We start from the raw sequence: 6,848 nt of genomic DNA, 5'->3' as shown, positions 1-6,848 counted from the left end.
GCTTAATTGTTAACGTGACATGTTGATTAGATCATCTAAGTGAACATTTTGATTTGTTTATTTCTATCAACATTTTTTAACTGTGGACCTGTGCAGATTATTAGATTTCTTTCATCAGCAATATTTAATTAAACGGTTCAAAGTGTAACTGTGAATCATTACTCTTCTGACTATAGGGACTGGCTGTTCACTATCAGTTGTTATAGGTGCCATTCATTTGTCAATAAGTTTCCAACCAGAAGCTGTGGAAAAGGCTGATTGATGCTTCATCTCAGACAGATTTCCTCTTTGCCACTCAGGCACTGAACAGCGCGCAGAGATCTGGGCTCAATGTTCTGGTCATTAGTTCAAGACCATTGACTTGATAATCTCACCTGGGAAGGACAGGTAATGGTTCCTATCGGCGCAATTATGGCTACTCTCACAAACAGCTATTCGTACTTGTCATGTACATACCTGCTCAATTTCTCTGACCTCGGGAGCTAAGTGGTGATGCTTGACATCTGGCACAGACATGGGGGCATAGTCGCAAAATGCTGTCAGATTTCTTCCCTTATTTTAAGAAAGTTTAAGAAAAACCTTCCACACACTTTGAATCATTCAATTTGAAGTCACTAATTTAAATTTTCATATAAACAGTACTTCGAGGTGCATGTTTACCTCCTGTTTTTACTGTTTAGCCTAACTGGGATTGCTACCAGCTGGTATTTGTTTTTAGTGTTAGCATTTTCTCCACCTGCAATTACTGTCTTTTCCATTTTTACTAAATGTGGTATCTAATGAGTTGAGTCATTGTGTGATATTTTTTTGAGATGAACAGCATCAGTTAAAGCCTCATTTTAAAAAATCTTGCCTTTTCTCATCAGTGTTCACCAATGACAACCAACAGTGGATATGGTAATTTTAAATTCTTGATCGTGTAATTAGTGTTTGAAGATGTGATTGAAGTTAATCTGATAAACTATTTACATGACTGCAGATGTCTATTTACTATGATATGGCTAATTGCTATGTTTTATTGTTATACATCCACACCATAAAGCAGATAATAGTTCATTACTGCTGCCAAATGTTTCCTCAACAAATTTGGTCCTTTCATGCTGTGTATATTTATTTCATACTTAGTATAGGATTATCATTTGGTGGGGAGGCAAAAAAATGTCACATTTAAAAAATATAGGATCATTTAATCTAAATGACATTCTATTATTTATAGTTAAATAACCTCTGTAAATCTTTGAGGTGCATTGATTTGAAAAAACCCAAAAGAAAACTGAAAGTCTATTGCTACTTTTTACTTTATTTTTATTTTTTTTTACAATGTCATGTAAAACAAACATTTGTTGACAGTGTCCTGTAAAACAAAGAAATGTGCTGTAAGCTCAATACACAAAATATTGTGTGTATTTCTCTCATAATTTGTTTAGGATAACATAAAGGAGACACAAATATAGAGTAGGCATGAATGTAAACTCCACAGACTCTGTGTTAACTAGGTATAATTTATTCAAATTTGAATGTAATTTTAGGGTCATTCATCAGCTCAACTGTGTATTTGCAGGTATTAACAGAAAATGTGCTGTAAGTGAGTGTAAGTCGGTGCACTTGGACACACACATGATAGGATGATTTCCTGTCACCTTGCAAGATACCACCTCTGTCCCCACCACATTTTCATTCCTTTCTTTTTTCTTTTTTTTCTTCCCAAAAAATACAATTACAGAGATATCCAGGGGAGTGTTGTGACATTTCACAGGTAAGTGTTGGTCTTTTTCTGAACCCACCAAAAGGTCACATCCAGTGATAAAGGAAATCAGCACAGTGTAAGGCATTACTCTTTGCAGAAATATCTCAAAACAAAGGGGGGGGGGGGGGGGGGGGCAGGAGAGAAAATCTGTCTTGTCACTTGAGGCTGAAAAAAAAAAAACTGAAACACTTCCATTTCCACTTGAGACAGTTTAAGTGCTGGGCATGTTAAATCGCACACTCCTGAAGCACTAGCTTCCCCACCAGTTAAGTAGATTAAGGTAGATTAAATGCATTAATGTTTTAAAAGTGCTTTAATTTCATATTTTTCCAAGGGGCACGTAATCCAAAGATTAGACGACAGAAACATTTTGCTGAGTTTAAGGAATAACACGGCCGATTACACTTTTTTTAGTCTAATTTAACCCGTAATGTTTTAGCACTAACCTCCCCATCCTCCTCGACAAGGTGGCGTATGCTTCTCCAACATGAATGAACCTCTAGTGCTCTGAAATTGACTCCTGCTCACTTCAGTGCCCTACATTTCTCGCCTTTCAAATGGAATGTTTCGGATTTGATTGATTTCCAACTTGATCTATCTTTGCACCTGTACTCAACCACCTCCATCAACTTGGCAGAAATGCAACTAGAGAGCTATTGATTTTTGTACCCCTGAAATCACTTAGAGGAGGATATACACTTTGCTCTCACTGTAAGAAAAATAATTTTATCTCTCCAAAATGGTTTCCTATATTCCCAATTTCAGAAACCCATTTAATTCAGGGGAACATTACTGTGGGAGGAAATTGAACATGGACTGGCTGCACTCAAGTCAATGAAACCCTAAGATATAGAGCCAACATTTACAGTGTGTGGAGGCACTGACCGACCCACTGTGATCAGTGACACTTTTAATGTATAGCTGGTATTATAGGTTCCAGTGGACATTCACAAGAGAACTAAGAATAAAGAAAAAAAAACTCGGTTCACGTAGTTTTAATAAATACTATTTTAAGTGGTGTTAATAACAGGAGCCTAAAAGGACAATAAGATATACTGGTCTTTTAGTATCCTTTAAAATTACATCACAGGTTGTATATAGAGCGGTTTTCACAAACCAAATAAATCACCAAAGATTTTAGGGATACAAAAACAACCCAGTGACCACAGCTTTTACAGTTTATTTAAAGAAAAAAAAAAATCCCTGCTCCCACATGACAGTGTCATCCACAGTTCTACTCTTTGTGTCAAAGTCACCTTTCATGTCACTGCTTCATGGAAAGCTGCCCAATGATGAGCTGCCAGGTATTAAGAATTTTTAATCTCACTTAATCTCCCCCGAGTTTCATCCAACCTTCCACTTTCAAGGAGTTAAAACTTTATGATTTGTGATTCACGTTTACGATTCTCATCTTTCCTTCCTCCCCATTTCCTTCCCTGTCCCCGAGGTGACATTAAGTGAGCATTTTCCTAATACACAAACTTGCTGCAACACAGAAGCAGATGACCCAGTCTAAACACAAACATATTCGTCATTATTAAATTTTTCAATTTTCTCGTGCAGTATAAAAGAATAATCAAAATGGATTAGCTGTAAATTAGATTGAACATAATCCCATCTTCAAGAAAAATAATCCCATTTTTTTCCATCACTTGGTCTTTTTGTGCCCCATGACCGAGTACGTCACCCTAAGACTTGAAGACAGAACTGTGGTTGCAGTAGCCAAACTCCACACATAAACAGCACAATCCTGATTTAATTTTACAGAGCTGCATTTAGTCTACACTAGACTGATCCTGTTATCCCCTGCACTAAACAGTGCTGGATATTCAGAGGCCATGTACAACACACATAAAATATAAACATACACACAACAGCCCACAAACCTCAAGGGTCCTAAAAGAACTGGAAAGGGTGGTCTGTGGAGCCTGTAAATCAAATCATTTGTTAATTTTCATCCCAAACGATATTACTTTAGGGGTATATAATTAAATAAATGGATTGTAAAAGAAATGAAATTGTTCAACAAAAACAGACTTGCTGGCTTCAGCAGAGAGAGAGAGAGAGAGAGAGAGAGAGAGAGAGAGAGAGAGAGAGCAGCCTGTTTTTCTGCACAGCAATGCTGATCCACCATTTCTTCCTCTTGTCTCATTCGCTTTTTTTTTTTTTCTTTATCTGTCTCTCCTTTATCTTTACCTTTTAGCCTCATAACACACACCGGGAGAGGGGCCTGCTGCAGATTTATGTATACTGCCCATGGGTCAACTCAGTCTCAGATGCAATTGAGAAAGTGGATATGACGCTGGCAGGGAAGCGCAGCTTGACGCCGTTCCTTCCCTGACTGACAAACGTCATAGAAACACAGGTTATGAAACATGGTGGAGAAGGGTTTGCATAGTAACTCACTATCACCCGCAAGTATTCGAAATGTTTTGTGCAGCAACTTTTTTTTGGTGCGATGTTTGTAAGGTGGATAAAGGAACCATAGAAAGCACAAATAGATTTTTTTTTTCCAGATTTCTGCCGAATTAAGTGAAGCATCTCCAATGTCATAGTCAGTAAACAAAAATAACCAAAATAGATTTTTATATTCCTTGTTTTGTTTGTGCTGTATAATGCGGAGGAAAATTGGTGCAATGTTCCTCTGCTCTGAAGTACGAAGAGCTATTTGAAATCCTGCTGTGCATAATTATGATGGATGTGCATAGGTCTGGGTGGCACGGAGGCGGTGAATCTGTGTGGGAGTGTGGGAGTGTGTGTGTGTGTGTGTGTGTGTGTGTGTGTGTGTGTGGGGCATAGCAGTTGTCCACAGGGCCTGGCAGCTGATGAGCTGTTACTCAGGGCAGACAGACAAATACAGAGATTGTGTGGGTGATCTCTGGAGCTGACAGGTGTGAGAGGTTTTGTGTGGCTTGTTGTGGGTACATTTTTTATGTAGAAAATCCAATGCAACAGCACTCAAAGAGGAGCAACAATTTTGATTTTTCATCTTCTTACAAAGAAGACTAAATTTTTCTTCATTCATGCCTCTTACCAGTGTGGATGTGCACTTAACAGATTTGAATTTTGTTATGTTTTATTTGTTTGTTTATTTATTTATCTATTCATTTTTAAGATGAAATGGCTGCATTTTCTGAGCGAACATCCTGTATTATTAAAATTTGTTTGTAAAAGCATCCCTTCTCACTTAATATCCTCATGCATAAAGCACTTCAAATAAATAAAATATTTGATTTCCTATTCATATTTTTTAAATGTCTGAAGTATAGTGCAAAAGCTCAATTGAACAGCCAACTTTTTAGCTAAACGCTGGCAGAGAAACTCAACCAGTTGGAGAGGAGATCAGTGTTTTAACAGACACTTGAGCAAACATCAAAGCATTTCGCAGTTATTGGTATGGACACACAGTGGTAATCCTTGAGATTTAGCGACATCTTGGATGCTGATTTCTCTGGTGTTTATGTATTGCACATCCAGGCTTGAGTTTCTGTAGATGGAGACTACTGCTGCCCATGACCCAGGTCTTCACCAGGAAATGAAAATGTGAAGGGATTCAGGTCGTGAATACAGGTTAAAGGACCAGTTAAAATAATATAAAGTGGTGAAGAACTGTTTAGATCCTAAACCTAAGTCAAAGGAGTAGTAGCTATACAACAATTTAAAATTGCACCAAGTGAAACTCATTCAAAATCTTACTTTAATAAATGTATAAAAGTATTATCAGTATTACCCATTTTGCAACAGATTATCAGAGTTTAATGTCATGTTTGGCCTTTATCAATGAAATATCAACTGTATATGTTAAAAAAAACTTACATTTTGTATCCAAATGTCACTGATAATTACATATGCTAATATTCACTAACATGGGAAAGCAAGTGCAAAGTCAAATCCAACAGTAAACTTAAATGTTCCTCTGATTTAATGCCTCGTTAGTGTAAATCAGTCCCAGCTGTGGTGATGCCAGAACCAAAGCTCATGCTGCCTTCGAATGGGGTCCACATGAACGTCTGCTCTTGTTGTAGTCATGACCTCAGATCTTTCATCTTCTGAAAACTCCTTGTTTATGAGTGATGTGTTTCATTAAGTTGATATATTTTAATTTTAGTCATATATTGTTTTTCTTGTAATCTTATAAATAAACCCTTTGCATTTCCTGCACTACGTTCCCCGCCTGCTAGCTTGCTAAAGTGTTAGCCTTTGTGACTCTTTGAGCGTTAACGTTGCCATTGCCTAAAGCAGCGATGTTCTGATGACTTTACCACTTGTCACAAGTTTCACTTGGAGGCAGCGTCAGCCACACTCCTAAATCCAGACCACAGAGTAAATCGAAGCAGGTTTTATGTGTGTCAGGAGTCAGGATGCTTGTTAAAAAAAAAGAAACACTCAGATGTGAAACTGCTTTGCGAAACACCCCAGAGATAATAATAATAATAATGACAACGATAATGTTATTATCAAAAAAATAAACTACTGCTAAATCATCAGAAAGACATTTTGCTTGTCCAATTTGCCCACATATTGTATCCTCCCCTGTTAGTATGAAACACTTAAATATGTTGTATGATGATTTAACTGCAAAAACAATATATACTAAGACACTTAGTATATATTGTATACTGCACACATTTTGTATGTAGTATGGAACTGGGACACAATGAGAGAATCCATATTTCTGCATTTCACATACAGCAGCACAGAAACCTGTGAAAGAGGGATGAATCAAAAACAGATGTTTGTGTCCTTTTCCTTTTCAAAAAAGAAGACCAACATATGGCTGCGTCACAGTTCTTCTTCCCACATACTGTAGCTAATGCATATATATATATATATATATATATATATATATATATATATATATATATATATATGTGTGTATATAAAGCTCTTTTAAGAAATGACTATTTGTGTATTTGTTTTTCATTCTTCTTTTTAATTTATTCAGAGAGGGTCCTTGGCTGAATAGAGATGATCAATTAATTTGCCTAATGTTAATTTAATCAATATTTTCCACAGCCTTTCATTAACATTATCATTGAACAGTGACAGTACGCACCAATATCAAAACACTCCACTGTGAATGTGAAAATGCCACATTAGT

Source organism: Seriola lalandi, unplaced genomic scaffold (genome assembly GCF_002814215.2).
Source record: "Seriola lalandi dorsalis isolate HSWRI2012SDOR001 ecotype SW California unplaced genomic scaffold, Sedor1 jcf7180002054945, whole genome shotgun sequence".
Taxonomy (NCBI): Eukaryota; Metazoa; Chordata; class Actinopteri; order Carangiformes; family Carangidae; genus Seriola; species Seriola lalandi.
Note: the sequence above shows the minus strand (reverse complement) of the source record.